The 23,059-nt window shown below is 31.8% G+C and overlaps 1 protein-coding gene across 4 annotated transcripts in view; it reads right to left on the bottom strand.

The window, feature by feature from the left end:
- Nucleotides 1-23,059, bottom strand: part of LOC134855109 (uncharacterized) — a 49,145-nt gene that overhangs the window by 22,187 nt on the left and 3,899 nt on the right. For 2 of the 4 annotated variants that reach the window (XM_063871509.1, XM_063871511.1), the window contains exon 1: nucleotides 381-907. The exons of 1 other annotated variant lie outside the window; for it this stretch is intronic. The gene's annotated coding sequence lies outside the window, so the exon portion shown is untranslated. Of the gene's footprint in view, nucleotides 1-328; nucleotides 908-23,059 lie in introns of those variants that run through there. One more of the 4 variants, XM_063871508.1, reaches the window with a different exon arrangement.

Raw genomic sequence — 23,059 nt, 5'->3', positions numbered from 1 at the left:
GATACTGCTAGAAACTAGCTGAATTTTTGATAGAACTGAAAGCGCTGAAACCCAATTGAAAAAAAAAAGAAAAAAAATATATAACGTAGATTCAAAATCTTCCTTAAATCTTCTGAAAAAAAAAACCAAAAAGTTGCTTAAATTCTGCAAAATAAGGTGAACTGCGCGAAAATTTTTCAGGAAAAACCAAAAGTTTAAGTATTCTTAGGCAAAAATCGTTCTTGCATGACTTTCCGCTCAGTTTCTGATATTTTTTTTTCGATTTTTTGAACTGCCTATGTTGTAGAAAACTTACGAAAATTGTTAGACTAAAAACTAATTATCGCACCACTTAAGCAACGGTAATTGATAAGAATACGTTGTAACAAGCAATAACTAACTGTAACAATTAAAATGGTAATTCTTCTTCTATGTACTCAGTAAAATAAAGTGAATAAAAATTATTTTAGGAGGAAAATTAGCAACTTTAATTGAAGTGATAAATTGGCAGAGTTGAAAATTCTTTGTGCGGACATTATTGACTGATTTGCTCGCCAGATTAAAAAGCACGGAAGTTGAATTAGTCAATTGTGGGTAAAAACTGAATGCATAATACATTCAACTGGTTGTGTGATAAAAAAGAAACAAACAAGAAAACGTCAATGGTAATTATTTTCATTCGGTGTCGTTTGTTGTTTTAATTTGACTTGTAACTTCCTCCATATTTTTAAAACGTATTTTTTCACGCCGTTTTCTTTTTTGCATGTATTATAGCGAAAAACGTATAAACAATAAACAATTACAACAGGAAAAATGTAAATATCACGTAATTTTGCGTAAAAATTGGTTCGTTTTTTACACCTATTAAACAGCTTGGAGCGTTTTGCTGTCAATGCATTTATAGGTAGCGTAATAAAATAGCTTTGACTTTTCTTCTGGTATCCTTTAAAAAACAAATTTAGAGCTTTAAAAGGTAGAAATAGTAATCCAATTTCTTTTAAACGTGCGATAATGGAGTATTTATTTTACAGTGTTTTTATAAATTTCAAGCTTACTTGCACTACCTGAAAAGGTGATATGATGATTGCTTTAAATGGAAATGAAAAATTGACTTTTACTTAAAACAAAACAGGAACTGTTTTGTATACCTCGCCCTGTTTCAATTTATTTGAATAGCGTAGTAACGAAATTTATGTCAGAATAAATTATTGTAGTCAATAGGACTGAAATACAGACAGGAGATTATAAATATGTCAACTAGTTTCTTTTCAACCCTGAACGCTTAGCGTTGCAATAACCAGCATGGTACAAAATATACCATGAATACCAGTATAATTTAAAAAATGGATCACCAGACAATAGCAAGATTGCCTCAAGTCTAAAGTTAGCATGAGCGAGGGAATAAGAAAGAGCTAAACAATTCAGCATTAATTTTCGAAGCTCAAGAAATGATTTCTATTCAGAAGCGTTTTAAGGAATAACCTTGATTGTTAAATACACCCCGCGTAGACGTGAATGAAAACCTTAGAATGTCTGGGTTGTTGGTTTTAAATATCAAGCTTTTTACGATCAACCATTCAATATTCTAGTAGCAAGGAAAACAACAATTAGTTTTCGTGATTTCCGACAACTAAAAAAATCATTACAAAACAGAAAATAAAAGAAAAAAATCGAATAAAATTGTTTTTTGTGGGTTTTCGGTTTGGAAAGTTATTTTAACAAGAAAATTTATTCGGCTCCAGACAATTTTTATACTGCGTGCCTAACTTCAAAGTCAAATTGTGCCGACTTGTTGGTTTGAAGTTTGTAAAAAGCATAAAGAGCACCGTGCAAACTTAACAATGTCTTTTAGTCTGCTTTTTTGGTACTAAAATTACTGGAAATCAACTACATGTAGTTGGTTATAAGTGATTAAGTCAGCTGAAAACAATTGCTACCCAAAAGTGGTCGATTGTTGAGCAAATAGCAAAAACAAAATCAAGTAGGTGAATAGAGCTAAGATAAAATATGGGGAAATTATTCCAAAAAAAAACTGAAAGTGAAAAAATGATAATCAGACTAAATTTTCTGGACACTAGTGATCTTTTTAATTCTATCTATTGAAAACGAAGTGTAGATTAAGAGAGGTCAAAATTCGTCTAAAATTTTACTCCTTGTCTGATATTAGTATAATTTTAATCTACTTTTAATTTTTGTACCCTGTTTTGAAAACCTTTGAGAGTGGTAAGGTTTTTGTTGATCTTTTGTTATTAGTCGATGAATGCAGTGAAGATTCTTCTAAGTCTTTTTGCTGATATATAGGATCCCCGCTTAAATATTCATGGTATATAGATTCTTATATAGGTGAGTTTTTTTTCGTTTTTCAGGAAAGTCTCTTATAACAACAGATTCATACGTATTAACGCATTTATAAATGCACTTAGATAATTTCGCTCGTTTTGATTACAAATTAAATTCATTTGCTAAAAAGTACGCAGAATGTACTATCCAATTGTGAAAGCTAAAATGGCGCAAAAACAAACGCCTACTAATTGTAATTTGTAAGGTGGAATTTAGTTTTTAGATTTCCCAGCGGAACAAAAAGTTTGCCTGTTTATCCAGAACTCTCAATTAATTCAATCGAAAACACTTTCAGTCATCAATTCGAATCGAAAATCAAAGAGGTTCAAGGCCAAAAATTTTTACTTTGAAATTCGTTTTCTTAAGAAAAAAAATGTCCGTCTTTTTCTGTTTCCTTTCGATCATTGACGCTTTCCAAATGACTGTAGGCTTTGTTCATTTTATTTGGTTTAAAAAGTCATTAAACGAACGCAAGTTAAATTTTGTACTTGAAAATTTGGGCAATATGTAAGTTTCGATACAATTTAAACCTACTTAAATAGGTACCAGAGAAAAAATGCTACGCAACTAGATAATTCAAAATTCAAAAACCACAAAGCTTCTCATACTCTCATTTGAATGATATAGCTGTCAACGTATTTTTGCTCTCAGATTTGCATGTACCTGGTTTATGGCTGTCATTGTTGATGTAAAGGCTATATGGAAGCCAATGTTTTTTCCAGCTTTTATTCGAAACATTAAAAATCTCATCGAACATACTGACACCGTAAAAAACACAGTAGTACAAAAGCACAATGATGGCAAATGAGCTCAAAATTTTCTTTTTATTGGTATAAGCATGTTCAAACGCTCAAAAAGAGCAAGTTACTTAATTGCTAAGAAACATCTTCTATTTGGCCAATATTTTTGCTGTTCATAATTTTTTTTCTGGGGCAATGTGAAAAGGTTTTTGCTCAAAGGCTTTCTGTGGTGAAAGCCTTTGAAAATAATAACAAAATCGCAAAGCCTCCTTGAAAATAATTACAAAATCATTTGTTAGGTTGTTTTTTTTTCTCCAGTAATTACCAAAAGGTATTGCAACTTTTTAAATTCAAATATTAAGGAACGCTCTTAAATCCAGTTTGGTTAAGTAAAAATTGTCTTATCAGAAAATTTTTTTTCTTTTTTCTCTCAAGACGCACAATTTTTAAGCCTTATCTTGGGAATCCAAGTCACCACAAATATGGTTCAACCCAATTTTCAGTAGTCTATTTAATTTTTGTATTTAACAAACTTTGAGTGAAAACTCAATCCAGCTCAGCCTAAACATACTTTCAGTTTCTAAAATAGTTTTCACAACCTAATAAAAACTAATAAGAACTTCTCATCTTATTTCAATGAAATTTTCTCAAAAACGGTCCATCAATTGAGCAGTTGAATTTAATTTTGTTGTAACAAGTTTTATCTGTTATTTTAATTAGATTAAAAAAATCAAATACTTTTAAAAAATCACTAAAAACCGTACAAGGTTGAATCAAGGTCAAAAAATTTTAAAATAAAAAATCATCTTTAAAATGACTGAAAATCAATTTTTCTTGCCTTTGATCTTTTTTCAACTTAATAAAAGCAGACAAAAATTATGAATCAGATTGAAAAACGGACCGAATACAGATTTCAGATCGTTTTCAATCCAATTCAGTTCAATATAAGTTACTGAGGAACCTATTCGACTTCATTAAAATTTAAGATTCAATATCTTAATTAAAAACTACTTCCGAAAACCAAACCTCATACAATTGGATTGTAAAACTCGTTTTTCTCTATTTTAATACGTTATTTATTTTAAAAAACTGATAAAAAAATGAATCTAACTGATTTGCTGAAGTTTTTTCTTTTCTCGTTTCTTTTTCTCTTGAATTTTCATATTGCGGCAAAGCAGATAGATCAAAAACGGGAACAATGCTCAGATTTTTTTGAAGATTTTTATTTTGATTTTAAAAATATAAGCAAAAGCTGTAAAATTTAAAAAAAATTATTTAAAAATATATTGATGAAAGTGGTTTCCGCAAGCTGCAAGAAGGTTCCGCAATTTTAAGCGGGTTCCACAGGTTCTGCAAGTTTTAGGAAGATTCCGCAACTGATTAGGGTTCCGCAAAATTTTAGTATACAACTTAATAATTAAATATTTGTTTGTGGACTCCACAAACTATTCCCGATTCTGCAATTTTTTAAACAGGATTCAATTAAGCTACAAAAAAGACAATAAGCAATGTTGTGGAGTCTGCGTAAAAAATGCCAATTACCCAGTTTAGATTCGTAATTCGTGTGAAATGCAGGCCCAACAGCAGAATTTTAAAAAATAAAATCAAAGATTTTTTTGCTATATTTTCATTTAATGTTTCATTCTATTTTATGATTTAAAATGATGATACAAACGATTTTTCTGCAATTTTTGTAAACAAAATTTCGTTTAAATTGATGATATTCATAGTTTTTTATATGTCAATTTTCGGGCTAATTAAGATAAATGACCACCAATAACCGTTGAACAAAAACTGACAAAATTCTGAACCAAAATCGGATTTGTAATCATAATTTTCCAGAAATTTTGCCTATTCTCCTTGTATTAAGTTTTAAAAATTAAAAAGAGTATCAATTAATACAAAAACGAAAAACAAAATTCTTAAATTTTTGAACAAAAAATTAACACGATCGGCAATACAGAAAAAATGCATATAAAATACATTTTTTACAGATTTTAAGCAATAAAATCGGACAAAAATTTTAATCGGACAAAAAAAAATTTAGTAAAAAAAGATTTTTGTAAATAAAAAGTCTCTTCTTACTGTTTTCGAGATTTCGGAAAATCAAAAATCAATTCTTTGCACGATAATCAACAAAATTATCGCCAATCGAGCTATCAAACAAAAAAAATATTTCAGGAATTCCTTGACCTAATTATAGTAGTTTTCTCATTTATAATTTCCTGATAAAAACAAGAACTTTTCAAATCAATTTACATTTCCGAATTCCTATTTTAACAGCATGTAAAAATTTACTTTCTCAGATCAAGTTTGATTTACTCGCAATTGTTTGAAGAAGATAGTCAATGACGTAAATCGATTCATTTCCTTTTCATTTTAATCATTTTTATCAGTTGATTTTTTTGCGTAGGAAAATAGTTGAATATAAGTGCATCTAAGTGCGCATACCTGAAGTCTTGATTTTATCAAAGTTTAATTGAGTCCATTTACATTTAAAGAACTCGAAAGCTATCATACACTAAGTCTGATATGACAAATCTTTTTTTGCAAATTTATTTATTCGAAATATCAATTAGCTGAAACCAACAAATTTAGGTTGATTAAAAATGATAAAAGCAATCGAGTTAAGATAAAAAGGTAACTCGAGTTTTTAAAGTGAATAAAATGATAAATTTTAAAAATAGAATCAAAGTTCAGCTTGGGACAACAAGCGACTGAAAGTCACGACTATTTGCAGAGATAATTATAAACTTTTTGCAAACGTATCTGCAAGGAACGATTAGGTTTTGTTTGAAATTAACATGCTCGTCATTAAAACCTACTAGATGGGGGTGTTGAAATACCTAAGCTGAGAAATAATCAAAATGTTGATGATTTTCTTAGGTCCACCAAATTATTTTTCGTGCTCCCTTAGAACACCATAAATATCATAAGCTGTTGAACTTTTTTGGAAAAAATTTTGACCAGAAAAACGCGTTTTTTTGGCCGGACTCCGCCACAAAATTACTCAAAAGGCCTTTCAAAAACTCTTATGGTCGGCCGGCCGAAAATGGATGTCTGAAAATGAGCTAAGAAACAGTCGCGTTGTTCTTTTTACGTTTGCTGCATAAAATCTTCGTTTAAAATACGTTCGCTTTCAACAATTCAATATGGCCTTACTGCAAAAACTTTCTTTGACGGATTTGAATAATGGAGACTCTGTTAGATTACTTCTTGAGCAATTAATAAAACAGATCGATTCCCAACAGAATGAAATTATAGAATTACGGGGTGAGAATGACAGGCTTCTTTACGACAATCATGAGTTGGAAAAAAGAGTTACGAAAGTGGAAAGGTATTCCTCATTTATGTGTTTAACATTTCATGGTGTGTCGGATGGTGGTGAGTACCCTGTCCATTCAATTGTGAAGATACTAAGGTCAGTAAATATTTCAATTCAGCCCCAGGACATCGTCGCGTGTCATTATTTACCAGGTAAAGGTCGAAATCGTCCGATTATTGTCAAGTTTTTGTATAATCACCAGCGAGATGCTGTATGGAATAAGAGATTCGATTTTTGGGATGATTTAACTGGAAATAAAATTCATGTAAACGAACGATTGGCAGAAAAAGATAGGGAAATTATGAACTACTGCAGACGGGAAAAAAATCTACTAGCATCTACTCATAAGAATCAAGTCCAGATTAAAAAGTACAATTCATATGGCAGATGGCAACCAATTGATAACAAGAAGGATGTCGATATTTATATGGGAAATGATATCTCAGTAACTACTGACAATGAAAAATATACGGATGTTATTCAAAATGCTGCTGATTCCGACGATGTTCAATATCCAAAATCTTATTCTTTTTTGGGAACTCCGGGGAAAAGGAAAAGGAACGTGGCTTTTAGATCACCGGATAGTCATGAATCGCAAAATGATATACAAGAGCGGAAACTTGATAAACTATGCTGTTTGGTGGAAAAACTCATTGAAAGCCATTCTCCACCTCCTAAGAAAATGACTACCAGTGGTGATGTTGTTAGCGACGATAATATGGGCAGCAGCGAAGAAAAAGATCAACCTGAAAATTAAAAAGAGTTTCTGAACATCAGAAAAATATATCTTTTTTTCCTGTGTTAAAGCTTTATTTTTGATTTTAAAGGGATTTCTAATGGGTAACGACGGGGACATACTTTTCTTAAATATTCAATCACTGCGCAACCATCATGACCAATTAAAAATTCTTGTTGCTTCACTAAAATGGCAACCATATGTCGTTGCCTTATGCGAAACTTGGTTAAGTGACAATGATCCCTTGGAACTTTATAACTTGGACGGCTACCAAGAAGGAGTTTTTGTTAACCGTCAAAAAAGTAGGGGTGGGGGTTTAGCATTTTTCATAAAAAATCAAATTGACTTTTCGCACGAAATTTTATCGAATGAACTAGAAAATGTTGTCTTAACTTTAACTCTAGGAAGTAAACAGAAACTAAACGTTTGTTTGATGTATCGACCGCCATCAATCAATTCAAAGCATTTCTTAACGCAATTTGAGGATTTACTCGTGAATTTGAATTCAAAACAATGTCAGAACTCAATCATTGTGGGAGATATGAATTTAGATATTCTGGACGTGTCGCGCAATTCTCGATTAATTGATGAATATAAATTGATACTTAGTTTTTTTGGATTCTTCATATCAAATAGTGAAGCAACAAGAGAAACCGCATCTAGTTCTACCTGTATTGATCATATCATCAGTAAATATGATATGAGCGTAACTACTTTAAAACTTCTCTAAGTGATCATTATGCGCTAGTTGCCTCTATTGGACCTTTTTTGGATGATAGTGACAATTTTAAGATAGGTCGAAACTTGAAAATCTTGAACAGAAATGAAAATATTTTGAAATTCTTGTTTGTTTTGCATCAAAATCTCAATAATTGCAATATGGCAACAATTGATGACATGTTGACCGATTTAACAAAAATGTGTCTGGATGTTTTTGACCGTTTTTGCCCCCAACAAACATTACTAAGGAAAAAACACAAAGACTGGATCACCAATGATATCAAAAAAATGTGTAAAAAGAGAGATCGTCTTCATGCCAAAATGATTAAGAAACCTTCACTAGAGAAAATTAATTGCTTCCGAATGTTTAGAAATAAGGTAAAAATGGCAATTAGGCGTGCTCAAAGAGACTATCATGATAAGAAAATTGAAAAATGTACATCATCAAAACAAATGTTTCAAGCTTTTAATCGTTTTTGTGGAAAACGAAAACCAGCCCAAAAAGAGATTGAACCCAACTTACTTAATGATTTCTTCGTCAATATTGGTAAGCACCTTAGACAGAAACATATCAAGTTTTGTAATTTTTAAAACGGATGAACATGAAGTGTTTAAGGTAATAGGGGCCTTAAAAACTAAAACTTCAAGTGGTCATGATGGTCTTTCAACTAAAATGATTAAATTATGTTCACCAGTCATATCTGTTTTCCTGGCAAACGTTTTTAATAAATGTATTGATACAGCATATTTTCCAGATGCTTGTAAAATTGCAAAAATTGTCGCTTTTCCGAAAGAAGGAGAAAAAGAAAATCCCAGTAATTATCGACCTATTAGTCTTTTGACAGTTTTTAGCAAAATTTTTGAAAAAATAATTTATAAAAGAATGCTAGTTTTCATTAACAAAAACAATATTATAATACCGGAACAGTTTGGTTTCCGCGAAAAACATTCTTGTATCCATGCTGTCCTACGAGTTACTGAATTCATGCGAAAAACGATTGAGACAAAAAATATGGGCTTGGCACTTTTTATTGATCTGAGAAAAGCATTTGATACAGTTAACCATTGCATTCTTCTGGAAAAATTATGCGCGTACGGTTTTAGAGGAAAATTCAACAAATTGATATTAAGTTATTTGACAAACAGACAACAATTTGTTGTTAATTCGAACGGTACTTCTAGGCAACAGGTAATATCGTACGGAGTTCCGCAGGGCTCTGTTCTTGGACCCCTTTTTTTCTTACTTTACATTAACGACATAAATAAAATTGTTTCAAAATCGGAATTAAGTCTTTTTGCGGACGACACTGCTATTCTTGCTTCTTTCCCAACAACAAGGGTAAATGATTACTTTAAAAATGATTTGCTGAAAACAGATGACTGGTGTGTGCGAAATAAATTGTCGATAAGCTCTACAAAATGTAAAATCTTACCATTTGGTAAACAATGTTTGGATAATGACTTTTCACTTGCGGGTGAAAACATAGGATTTACAAATTGTTTCAAATACTTGGGTGTTATCATTGATAGTCAACTCAAATTTACAGACCATGTTGAAACTGTGTGCAGAAAACTAGGCCGATTTAACGGAATTATGTATAAGGGCAGGGTAGCTTTTTCTCGCAAAATGCTGTTAAAGTTCTACCTGGCATATGTGGTACCTATAATTTCATATGGTCTGCTTGTTTATGGGAGTACTAGCAAAACAAATTTAGAAAAAATTTATATCTGCCAGAAAAGAATTCTCCGTACTATATTCTTCAAACGCAAATACGATCACATAACAACAAAGTTTAATGATCTGGGCATTGATACAGTTCATGAAATTTATTTAACTCAACTTTTTAAAGAAACCATTTTTCAATATTTAAAACGTTCACCTCTTGATTTTCTAAACGTCAGTAATTATAGTAATAAACGAAATACACGTTCTACTTCTAACGGAATGATTCCGTTTTATCGCTGTAGGACAAAAACTATGGAAAACTCCCTTTCATGCAAAATCGTTAAATGTTTCAATTTTTTGATGTCAAATAAACTCCTACCCGATAAAATCGAAACGTACTCTCAAGAACAGCTGTCAAAATTTTTAAAGGTTTTCAAAAGAAATTACATTTTAGACAATGTACAGCTGGTCGACAACTTTTTCTGATTTGTTTACCCGTTGTCGTTACTTAATTGTGATAGTTATCCCGGAGGGTAGCTACTTGTTAGGTTGAAAAGCCTGTTCTAGCTATCCTGATGCAGTGAGTGATTAAGTATGTATTTCTTCACTGTATCGAATAATTGAATTGAATTGAATGTCATCAAATAGTACCAAAGGGGGACCTTTCCTTTTGTCTGGTGCGGGAATCAAATCCCGGGGGGTTCCGCTCTCGAGGTGTGATGAAAAACATCTGACCGGATTGAAGTATAAATCGCAGATCGCTACCGGACATTTTTCAAAGAAGCCCATTAAAATCCTCGCTTTTGGACTTAAAGCTTAACTTGGGCTTCTTTTATGGTCTGCGGAATGATATTACGTTTTTTTTCACCGTGGAAAAATTTTTAAATAATTTTTACATATTTTTTTTTCAATAATAATTTTAGTCTATTACTAAAACGATGAATGAATTGAAAACACCCAAGAATACGAATGATTTATATAAAAAAACAACATGTTAAAAATTTTGCAGTAGATGAGGCTGTTAATTCCGTCGTTTTATTTTTAATTGCTAGTTTTTAGATTTTATTGCTAACCAGACTATTAAAAACACCATTTAAAAGGAAAGAAAACGCTAAGCTTGTAAGTGGAAAGGAAGAAATTATTGGAATAAGAGCGCTTTGTGAAAATGTTTTGACTTCCAGATTGCGGTATCATATATTCAATTTCCTGCCTTGAAAAGTATAGACTGTAGGTAGTACGAGCTCTGATTTGAACTCAAGTTTCAGGTCTGCGCTAAAAAAACTGTTCGAGTTTTTCTTCGTTTTATACATCACAAGCGAGACTAATAGCCCTTAGACAGCTAGAAAAAAGTCCATTCTATTTCATACTTTAACTTTTTTTTCAGAAAATAGCGATAAGCTTGAGGTGCTCTAAACTCACACATATACATGGTGCTGTGATTAGCTTGGGATTCGTATCTCTTTTCTCAAGAACAGATAAAGGATTTCACCAATAACCCAACGGTTCAAGAAGTAAAAACTTTAAATGCGAAGCGCAGAAACCACATTTATTATTGTTATTATAAATATATATTTAAGAAAAAACAAGTTATTTCGTCTGGAAAACCAACAAATAATTTCTCGATGCAGCTTTTTAAGTCAGAATTTCGTTTGAAAGGCGGTTTCTCATCGTCTATACTTTATACGCTTTTGCACCTCTGTTAATTGTTGTCACAAGATCTAAAATATGTTAGTAATCAAGTTTAAAATGCTCTAAAAACACGTATAACAAGAATAGCCCGTTACTGTGCAAATCGCACAGAATGTTCCAACCATAATCTTGAAAAAAAAAATCTTTTTTTAAGTTAGTCCAGTTTTGTAGTTTTTCTGCGTGGTGTGATAAAGTGATCTGACCTAAAACTATAAGTCAGGCACACTCGATATTCATAGTAATTTAGGCAAACAGGAAAACAGTCCTGGAAGAAAACTGACTACAGAAAAAAATCATGACTGAAAACAATATTTCGAATATTTTTCGCAGAAATTTTTTCAGTTTTTGAAAATTTTTAATTTTCGAAGACACTGAAAATCTCCAAAAACTAATTTTACTTGATTAAAAAGACATTTAGGCATAAATTAGCTATTGTAAACGGCCTAGTTAAGCATAAAAAAGCGTGCTCGCTCGCTTTACTCGTTTTAATCGCTCGAATTAAGACAAAAAAATCAAAAATTTCAAACCTGGAATTTTTTTGTTTTAATTTTTAAGGTCGTTTGAATCAAGACTCAGAGAGCTTCATTATGATATATCACTCAACCCAGTCCAATGATCGTTTTGCTACCTGATTTTGCGTGGAAAACAAAAAGAAAAAAGAAGAAAAAAACTAAAACACACTTGTATCTCGACTCCGACAATATTTTAAATGATTCACTGAGAAATATAGAAGTCAGATAATTAGCGAGTTACTTGAAATGATTACAACCTAAATTTTTAATTTTTGTTCCGACTAACTTCGAAGAAAGTGACTGAATAATTCTGCTCGGGGTGGTATTTTGTTCTCCAGACAAACTTCGACTTTTAAACTAGCAAGATTTTACGGTTACTTTTTATATCATTTGAAATGTATTGTTGTACTGAGCTCAAATTTGAAAGAATTGTAGCTGTGATTTTTTTCTTAAAATTATGAGTGTTTAAAATTTGCCAATTTGGGACAATTAACGCGGGATAAATTTCGTGCTATTAACGCGTAAGCGGAGATTTAATCAGTTTTATAAATCGTTTAGGCATGCTTTCCGGTGAATTTAATACTTTGCTATATGTGAATTATATCACTTTGTACTTCAAACAGCGAGTGAGGGATGATTTGGAAGAAGAAAAATCTTTTTAAAAATATTTTTTGTTAAAAGTGAACACTACTCCATCGTTTCTTTTATTATTCGAAACATCTAAGTTTTTGACCTGATACAAGCAGTCTTATTTTAACTACAATTCATTGGGTGCAACGGTTGTTCTGCAGATTTGTAAGTGATTCTGAATGAATTTTGTAAAAACAGTTTTTTTGTAAAATTAAAAATTAGATCTCACCCGCTTTTCTATAAAATGAATCAATAAGTCTGAACAGCAAATTTTTCAAATATTTTTTCTTGACTTTGAAATAAATCTTTCTCAAAGATATTTTAAACATCTGTATCAGGACTACAAACTTCAAATAGCACTACCCCGGGTTGACCAAAGACGTACCACAAGATCTTTTACAATCTCATCAAAAACAGAAAAATGTGAAAAAAAATGTGAAAAAAAAATGTGAAAAAGCTTTTTTTTTCATTTGGAAAATTATATGATAAGCATTTTCCATAAATCAAAAAATTTATATGTTCGAGTTTTCTTGCTTATTTTTGTGTTTTGTCCAAAAACACGTTTTCCAAAAATCCCCTGAAGTAAGAGAATAAGTCTCACAGATACTCGCATTTGAGTAGTAGTAATGTGAGATAATATTCCATAGTATACTCAGAACTATGAATGAAAACTTTAAGCTTTTGGATTTGGCTAGAAGTTTTTTTAGTCACACATTTTACTCGTCGAGAATTGTGCCCTGATTTTTCTTGACAAGTTGTGATGAAAAAAAAACAACATTCAAAAGGAAAGGAAAGTATATCTTACTCGTTAAAAGATTCAAGTTTTGATAAAAAAAAATTAGCATTAGAGGGATAGTTTGACTAAAAACTGAATAAAAAAATTTCTGGCAGTTTTGATTGATTTTTTTTTTTCGTATATAGAAACTGTGAGCTAAAAACATTTTTCCAAAACTTCCATCTTTGAAATTGTATGATACCAATTTTTCTTGTATAGAATTCGACCTTTGACATTTGACCCCCTTTGAAATTTTTCAAGCGCATGAAACTTCCCGGATAAAATCATACATTGCGCTTTAGCTCGTTTCTACACTAATAGTATTTTATTTTGAAGCAACTGAATTTTTGAACTATTTTGTCAGTTTGAATTATCTCTCAACTGATTTATTTGTTAGTTTAACTATCATTGAATGATACGAAACTGGACTCAGGTGTGTTACAAAACATCTATATATCTCTTATGTGTCTGTCTGTGGAATGATTTCTTACTCTAGTTCTTTTAATTGACTGAACCGACAACAAAAAACTTGCAAGGATCGACTTTTACGTTTTCTGTGTTTTTCTATTTTATTTAATTTAAATGGATGAAGAAAAATGAACAATTGTTGACAATTTTATTCGATTTCGTTTCAATTTTTACGTGACCATAGAAAACCCATGCATCTGGAAACTTCAACTTAGAAACGAATGCTTACATTGTAATTGACAATGATACGCAGTTGAACTGTCAATATATTGGCTTTGCAAAGATATCTAACATCAATTGACGAGTTTTCATGAAATAAAAGCTAACTAAACTTTTTAAAAAAAGAAATGAATCACTTCAAAAATGAAAAAAAAACGTGATTTAAGGAAAAATACGTACCCCACGAAAACACTAGTAGCCCACACGCCAAACAAAGAAATTTTAGTTTCGAAGTGTCTACAATTAAAAAAAAAACAAGTTTTTAAATTAAATTGACCTGCATGTCTACATTGAAATTGTGTTTGCTAATTCAATATGTCTACATTGGAATTGTTCGAGCAATTTTGGCACAAACTTCTCAATTTAGACATTTCAGTTGGCAATTGACTGATTTAAAAAAATTTTGTACGTTCAGAACTGCGTTTAGAAAAACTTACAAATTAATTATACAGTCAATTCCGCCAAAAAAAAGTTGAAAAAAAGAAAACAAGGAATATGGCATCTTTTGGCAAAACAAGGAAAATGGAAACAAATCTTTTTTGGAAGTTTTTTTGTTTCCTTTTTCAAAATTTTTTGTTAAATTTGATACTACTTTTGGCCTTTTTGGCTATCTTCGAGGTACCTTAAGTTTGCACTGAAAACGAAAAATATCTGAAAATGAACACATCGGCTCGTGTTCAAGAACAACTTTTAAAAGTTGTAAGAGTTTTCAAACACACTGACTCAATCAATATTTTCAGCAAGAAGCATGAATAACTAATAATTTCAAATGAAACTTATAAAATAAACTTGTTCTTATAAACTTGTTCATTAAAAATGAATTGGTCGTCATAGTTCCGACTTTCGTAACGGAAGTAGCGTAACTTTTGTGCTCGGGTGGACTTTTTTCTTCAGTTAAATTTCGATTTTTTGACTAGCTATTTTGACAGAATTTTTTTATATCCTTCAAAAGGTATTATTGTCTTAAGCTTAAGTTTCAAAGGATATTTCACCTGTGATCGTTTTTCTGAAAGTTACGGAAGTTTAAAGATTGCCATTTTGGCCACTCTGGGACAGAAAACGCGCAATATATTTCGCGCGATTAACGCGTAAGCGAAAATTTAATCCGTCTAAAAAATTGTTTCAATTGGGTTGAAGGAAGAGTATTTGTCATAATTGGTTGGTTACTAGTAGCCAAAACGGTTACTTTGTACTTTTTTTGGCGTGTCGATCGAAACTTTTTACAAAAAAAAATCAAATTCAAAAGAAGTTTTTTATGCCATTTTTTTGAAAAAAAATTAATATTCGAGCAATAAAGGGATATTTTGACTAAAAACTGACTAAAAAAATTTCTGGCAGTTTTGATTAATTGATTTTTTTTTATATGGAAACTGAATGATTAAAACATTGTTCCGAAAATTCTATCTTGGAAATTGTATGATAACAATTTTTCTTGTGTGGAAATAGTCGGCAAGCATTTTTTGAGGTCAATCCGGGACATTTTCCCCTTCGGAATTTTTTTTCAAGCACATAAAATTGCCGGGATGAAAAACATGCATTGCACTTTTGCTCGTTTCTACACTATTAGTTTCTTGGATTTGAAGCAACTGACTTTTTTGAACTATTCCGTCAGTTTTATCTATTTCACAACTGATTTATGTGTCAGTTCAAGCTCTAATGGACTGTTACAAAACTGGACTCAGGTGTGTTACAAAACATCTATATATCTCTTATGTGTCTGTCAGTGGAATGATTTCTTACTCTAGTTCTTTTAGTTGACTGAACCGACAACAAAAAACTTGCAAGGATCGACTTTTACGTTTTCTGTGTTTTTCTATTTTATTTAATTTAAATGGATGAAGAAAAATGAACAATTGAAAAACATGTAAGGAGTGACTTTTAGGTTTTCTGATGTTTTATTTAACTTCAATGGATGAAAAAAATTGAGCAACTCTATTGACAATTTTTATTCAATTTCATTTCGAATTACCTGACCATAAAAACCATGCATCTGGAAATTTCAACATTTCAAAACCTAAAAACAACTGCTTTAATTTTTTTTTGGCAATGATCTATAGTTGAGCTGACAATATTTTGGCTTTGAAAAGATATCTAATATCAATTAACGAGTTTTCATAAAATGAAAGCTAGCTAAAAAATATAAGAAAAAAATCACTGCAAAAATAAAAATACGTGATACAAAGAAAAATAGGTACCCCGCCAAAAAACTAGAAGCCTCCATGCCAAGCAAAGCCTTTTTAGTTTTGAAGGGTCTATAATTGAAAAAAAAATCAATTTTTTAAATTAAATTGGCCGGACACGGAAGTGCAAATAATGAAAAATCGCTGCTTTACAAAAGCATTACCACAAAATTTCTACTATGAAACTGTTTTGGCAAACGCAAAATATCTACCTTGGAATTGTTCGAGAAAAATTGGCACAATCTTCTCCATTTAGAACTTTCAGTAGTCAAATGATTGATCTTTAAAAAAAATTTGTACGTTCAGAAATGTCAAATAAGGATACTTTTTCTAAGTGCATTAGTTTCGATTTTCTTATTTGTAAGTTACATTTTGAATTAATTATATTAATCAGGTATTTCTGCTAGATTATCGAAGCACTCACCTTGTTTTTACATTTTGACTTTTTAGTTTCAAATAATAAATTAATTCTCAGTTTGCCAGTTTTTAATAGACTTTTAAATAAAAATAATATATTAAATTGTTTTCAGGCAAATCCCTTGTCGGTAGTTAATAAATTTACAAACCACGCCAAAATTTTTACTGCCTAGGAGAGCACCATTGGACCTTCAGGTCCATTCACAGGTGTCTCAGAAATTAGCCTGTAAGACTATACACAAATGTCCTCTAAAAAGACAACTTCTCCATACGTTTCGGTAAACCTGAGAGCTGATGTGCATAGTCGGAAGTTTTTTAATGGAAATAATTTGCTGAAATCCTGCGTAAAAAAACTGTCAGTCTGTGCACAAGTACTTTTACTTAAAAAAATGGGTAAAATGCTTGTACTAAAAATATTTTTTTTCTAGGTGCAAAAACCCTCCTTTTCGAAAATCTTTGCCAATTTATAGTTCTTTTTGATCAGAGGTTTGTAAAAAAAAATTGCTAAGAAACTCTAAAATTAGTTTGATATCAATGTATAACTGTAGCTTAAAGCTGCCAATTAACAACAAAAAACTAATTGTGACAATCAATTGTGGTGAAAACCTTCAAGGATGGGCCCTTGGATTTCTGATCTACCTCAGTGGATCCTAGGGTCAGTGTCTGACAGGTCGACTGTTGAGCTCTTATTTGTACTTCATCATGAAGGCGCAATGGTCACACAACGCATGGCTACACTGCCGATAACACAAGACGCATGGTTCAGTGCTTAGAGGGGTAAAAGCAGACCTTGGAGAGTCAGCAAGTATAAAACTAGGCGGTCGATCTTCTTTTTTGTTGTTGAAGTTGCCTCTTTGTGATCCGTTGCCTCTTTGGAAACCGATGAACTTATGTGATCAAGGTCTGTCTCAGGTCTACGGATAGAAACTTTTGTCGTTAACATTCCTGTGTTAGAGTGTTAGTGGTATCTTGAAAAAGGGAAACTACAATTTTCCCTGATGAATGTTCAAGAAAAACTGGTTTCCCCGAAGGTAACCGTCACATAGTAACACTGTGGATCATATGATGTAATAAGACGATTAGATCCAGTGGTTTTAAAAGCTAAAAGCTCGGATTATTAAGGTGGGTATCTAAGCAGCTCGCTATCCCTATAGAATCTTGTTCACTGTCAAAACTAATTATCAGTGATGGCCATTCAATGGCTAAGAGTTTAGTTAGGGCAATAAAAATGCTATATTTCGTATGGGACTTATAGATTTGTTGAGCTTAGTATCGTAAAAATTGCAATCATTGATTAGAACTATAGTTTAACTGTTAATTTTTTGAACTCAAAATGAGTTTCTTTAAAGGATCTTGTTTTCAATTTTTTTTGTCCAAATTTTACTCCCTTTTCTTTGTGTAATTTCGTTTTCGTCTTAATTCAACATCCTCATTTAAAACTGCCACTTTATTAGAGCTCATAACATCGAGCTAAATGGTGTTCCAATACAATTTTAGTTATTAGGTAATCTAAAATAAATTGAACTTGGGGGTCACTTACAGATAAATAAAACTCAGTTTTTGTCAGTTTTCATCAAAAACCTTAAATTGTGAGGCAAAGCCTCAAGTTCAATTCATGTCATATTTTCATGAACCAAATTGATTAATTAACTGACCATAAACCAAATCCTAAAATAGACACGACACCATCTTATAATCAACTTTCATGTGTTTTTTTTTTCGTTTCTTATACCCTTCAAAGAAGATTACAGATGAAGACCACTTCGGGTATAATTCACCGATAATAAGACATCACCTCTTAACTTCATACCTGGTTAATTATACTCATCTTTTTTACAACTATGAAACCCTTTATGGTGACTTTTTCCAAAGCCTGTGACTTTTTTTGTTTCTTTTTTGTTTACTTTTTTGTTTTCTTTTTTGTTTTCTTTGTTGTTGTTTCTTATATTTTTTGTGATGTCGATGACTTAAATGGCGTCGCGTTAGAATTCGAGTTTTGTTGTGACTTTTTATAGCATATCACAGTGATTGCACATTCATCATATCATGAATAAAACATAAAAATAGAGGGTTTAAAGCTCCTTTCAGAGACAATGAATGCATCTTCATTTTTACGACTTCAATTCCTTTTTGAAAAGAAAGATTTTATTTCAATAACTTCCAAAGGCGCCGCTTGCTTTTTCAACCTCAGACTTCACTACTAACCGATTTCATAGATAGTCAAATATTGGGCTCTTTTTAACTTCTAAATAATCGCAGTGAAAAATTAAAAATTGAAATGGGTACGGGAAAAAAGCCAATAAATTCGCCAACTTGTCACAATTGCAATAGTTATCTAAAAGATGCTGATTTTTTTTCGGCCTAATCAGCCTTCGGTTTGATTTGTGGTCAAATATTACGTAACAGGTAACTTGATCAGGAAAAAGACTAAAGTGATTTCTGTAATTAAAGCGAGCTCTTTGATCCGTTTTTCGCAACCGTTATAATAAATACGGCAGATGGTTTATCGCTTCAATATAAAAGTCGACTTCTAAACGTGTTCTTTTCCTCTTATAATTTTGTTCAACAACAAAAAATTGGTGAATTAGTTTACTTTTAAACCAAAAAAGAATCGGAAACCTAAAATTCAAGACGGGGGGGGGGGACTTTCTCGCCGCAGAAAAGACCAAAAAACAGAAAATTAGAATTCACTAATCAGAGTTTTGAATTGAAAAAATTTGAGGAAACTAAAAGTTAAAAAATGACGACCATTTGAACGGATTTTGATAGCTTTTTTGAAAATTTTATGTCATTCTCCATGAGAAAAACTCTTCAGATCTATTTAAACGGCAATCGAGACGACAGTATTTTAAATAGATGCTTGGTAACGGATGAAATAACAGAAAAGTTCCGCATTTTAAAAGCGAAGGGTTCCGGGAAAAAAGTAAAGGATACCATTGAAATTCCTTGTTGGGTCTGGTTAGCTTTAAAGTTTTTTTTTATTTTCTAAAAGTATTTTTAACATCACTATAGGCAAACATGGAGTGGGATAATCAGAACGTGTCTGGAGGTTGCGGGTGGGGGGACACTTAACAGCGACCAGCTCAAAAGTGCAGTAGGAAAAAATTGTTCAAGAACGCCGAAAAAATGATTTTTGTTCAAAAAAGCCAAAAAATAGTATTGGAAAGTTAAATAAACGATTAAAACAGAAACAGAATTTTTTCCGAACGTTTATGAAGTTTCAGTTTTTTGTTGAATACTATATCATTACGTGCCAATCTTTGCTCTTTTTTTCTTTTTTTTATGTGTCCGAAATTTTGCTAGTATGTCTCTTGTCTCTATCATGAAAAGAATTCGATATAATTTCAAGATTTTTTTCTGGCTAAAATTTAATTAAAATTTTTTCAATTTGAAAAAAATATGTTAGCAAAATTTTAATAACCTTAAATTTTAAAAATCTTTTTAAACTGGAACTGCTGTTTCATGCAAGAAGTTGCACTCGGTTTTGATGGATATTGTTAAGTGAACAAAGTTTTTTTCGAGTTGCTCAAAACTTTTCAAAAACTCTGCATGCTTAATGCAGTTTGAACTTATTTTGATATTTCGATTGGTGACAAGTTGATTTTAAAACATTTTCAAAAAGACAGCTCAAAGTCTCCTATTAATTTTTCTGCTGAGAAAAATATATGTTGAGGAAAATACAAAAAAAACAAACGAACAAAAAAAAAGAAAGTTAATTTTCAAAACTTCCGTGCACAATTGAAAAACATTTCATTTTCAGCATTTTTGAACAATTTTTTGCCACTGTTTTAATGTCCCATTGATACGCATGCAAAATATCTACGTTTGATTTTGCAAAACAGCAATACATTACAAACTAATAAAACTAATAAAAAGTATAGCCCATTGCTGTGCGAATAGCTTCGAATGTTTCGATTTTTTTCTGTAAAAAACTGCAGTTTTTTCTTATATCAGTGACATTTTTATGCTTCGTGAGATGAAGGGATCTGGACAAACTACTGCCCAGGGATTAGTGGTTTGTCATTTGACCCTTGATGCTTTTATGTATAAAGAATGTGAGTGGCCTAAGTTCTGAGCGAAATTTTGCATGTGAGAAAATTTTCCGAAAAAAGTTGTTTTTGTTTGTGTTCGTAAAACTAGTGTAGCGTATAAAAAGGAAAAGCTTTCCTCAGATTTGAAGTTTTGATAATTGGAAAATGTATGATAGCTTTTTTCCATAGAACCTATGCATAGAACTGTATGTCATGAACACAAGAACAATAAGAATTTTTTTGTATGGAGTTGTTTCCATGTGGGTCAACCCATTATACTTTGCTCTAGAAAATACTGGCAATTGGACATCATTTTTTGTTATCATTTTGTCGAATAATTTAAAACCTTTTTTGAAATTGAAATGTTTTGTGTGGAATTGATTTCACTTGTTGAAACTAGAAGAAAAAAACAGACCTGCTGGATATATATATTGTTTTTTTTTGCCAGCAGGTCTGTTTTTTTCTTCTAGTTTCAACAAGTGAAATCAATTTAATTGTTTATTTTGCCACAAAAAGCTTACAAAAAATATCTAAATAAACAATTAGGGAAACTTTTTTCTGGCAGCTTCGGCCTGCAAATTAGATAAAGGTTCAATTTTAATAGTCCACTGACATCAGTTGATACCGTTGTGAGGGTCGGTGGTTTGAAGCATTTTTTTTCGCTCGGTCCACTGAATCCTCAACGCAACCCCTGCTCGTTACCAAAACAATCCAGCTGGAAAATCAGTTTCAAAAATAGACATTTATGCATTATTAATTTAATGAACTTCTCTTAGATGATGAATTAAAACTAACAAAGACTTCAAGAAGTTAATTCAGATACTTTTTCGTTTCTTATTTTCTCAGGCTCAGAACTATTGGCCTAGTCCATAGCTCTATATGGTTACCACTGACTGTATGCACAGTCTTTTTTTAGATCGGCGCAAATGGCCTTGGCAATATGAAACAATACAACAATATAACTAAGTTCAAGGTTAATGCAACCGCAATACCACACCATGGAAGCAACGAAACTATTTCAAAAACTCTAACAACTCGTGTTTGCCCAATCCTAAATGAGTAAATTTAGGTTAGCTTAAAAAGTTTTCGAAATCAAGTTCGCGTCTTGCTTCTGTGGACATAAAACGATCATTTTGAAAAAAAGGTCGACGCTATTCTATTTCACTAGAAAAACTTGACATGTTTTTTTTTCATGGGCGAAAATATTGGAATTGTTTGAATGCTATTTTCAGAGCAAATATTGTTTTAGAGCCGGGTAGTTGTGTTTTCAAGCAGAAAAAAAAGCTTTTGAAATGCATTTCTAGGTACAAGATTAACATGACGAACGACTTATTTGTTTTGCTTGACCTCAAAGCAACCAAGTGAATCAAAATTACCAGGAGAGAGAAATTAAATCAGGATTCCAACAGGCGGTGGCTACTTTAGTTCAATTCTTCCTTCAATAAAACTGTCGGTATAAAAACGCGCCTTTAAAATATGCACCTGCTGAAAATTGCAATCTAAACAAAAGACTTGTTGTAAATGATTGTAGTTTTGAAATGAATAGGATTATTGGACGAAACGACTTTGTTTGCTCCTCAAAAGAAAGGTCATCTTAAAACCACGAACTGAGAAGAAATTGCCGTGATCTTCTCTTTGAATGAGATTTGCTTTTTCTCAGATGAATAAAATTGATCTCATATTTATTTCGGCTTTCCGGGGAATTTAAGTAAAAGAATAAGAGCAAATGATAGCAAGTTGTCAAGCAGCACCGAATTTTCCGACTACCCATTTTCTGTGGGCGGAACAAAAAAAATATCAAAAAATTTTTGTTTTATTTTGAGAGCGTTAAAAGTGAGCTCCTAACCTAACTGCTAATATCATATTAAACGCATGCAGAAGCGGATGTAGGGGGGGGGGCGGTTGGGGGGAGGTGGACGTTCTTTTTTCAGGGATTCGACCCTCTGCCGACCCAAATTGTCCCTCCTTTGTACTATCTTGTGATATCCATTTTTGGCTGACTAACCTTAAAACTTTTCTAAGGGCCTCTTTGGCGCCAATCTACACTAATTTTGAGGGGGAGCGCGCGCCGAAAAAACACAATTTTTCGGTCGAAAATTTCCAAAAAGTGCCTTAAAACGCCTTTCTTTGGCATTTTTTTTTTCAAAAAATTAACCTGCGGCGCAAAAAATTTCGTCAAATTAGGGTTTTTATAATGGTTTGGGAGAGCTCAGAAAATCAATTTGGTCGAACTAAAAAAAGTCGACAAAAATTTCAAAATTATTTTGAAAACCCCCCCTTCGAGAAATTCCTAGATCCGCGCCCGAAAGCGTATTCTTCCTGTTAAATGAATTATACGCCACGTCCTGGCCATTCACTTATCACTCTGTTTCAATTGGTTTTTCGAAAATTCACGAAAAATGTATGATAAGCATTTCTCCTTAGACCTGATGTATGGAATTGTATGATTAGCATTTTTGGTGTATGGAGGTCACCCTGGAAAAGTTACAAAATTAAACTGATTTTTTTTACTCAAGCGATTTTTGTGGAATCATGGTTGAGGGTTAAAACTTTTTAGTTTCGGTTACAAAACTCATTAAATGAAAAAAAGGATTGACATGCAAATCCAGACTGTTCCACATAAGACATAAAC

This window comes from Symsagittifera roscoffensis, chromosome 10 (genome assembly GCF_963678635.1).
Source record: "Symsagittifera roscoffensis chromosome 10, txSymRosc1.1, whole genome shotgun sequence".
NCBI classification, from domain to species: Eukaryota; Metazoa; Xenacoelomorpha; order Acoela; family Convolutidae; genus Symsagittifera; species Symsagittifera roscoffensis.
This window is presented reverse-complemented; position numbering and strand designations above follow the sequence as displayed.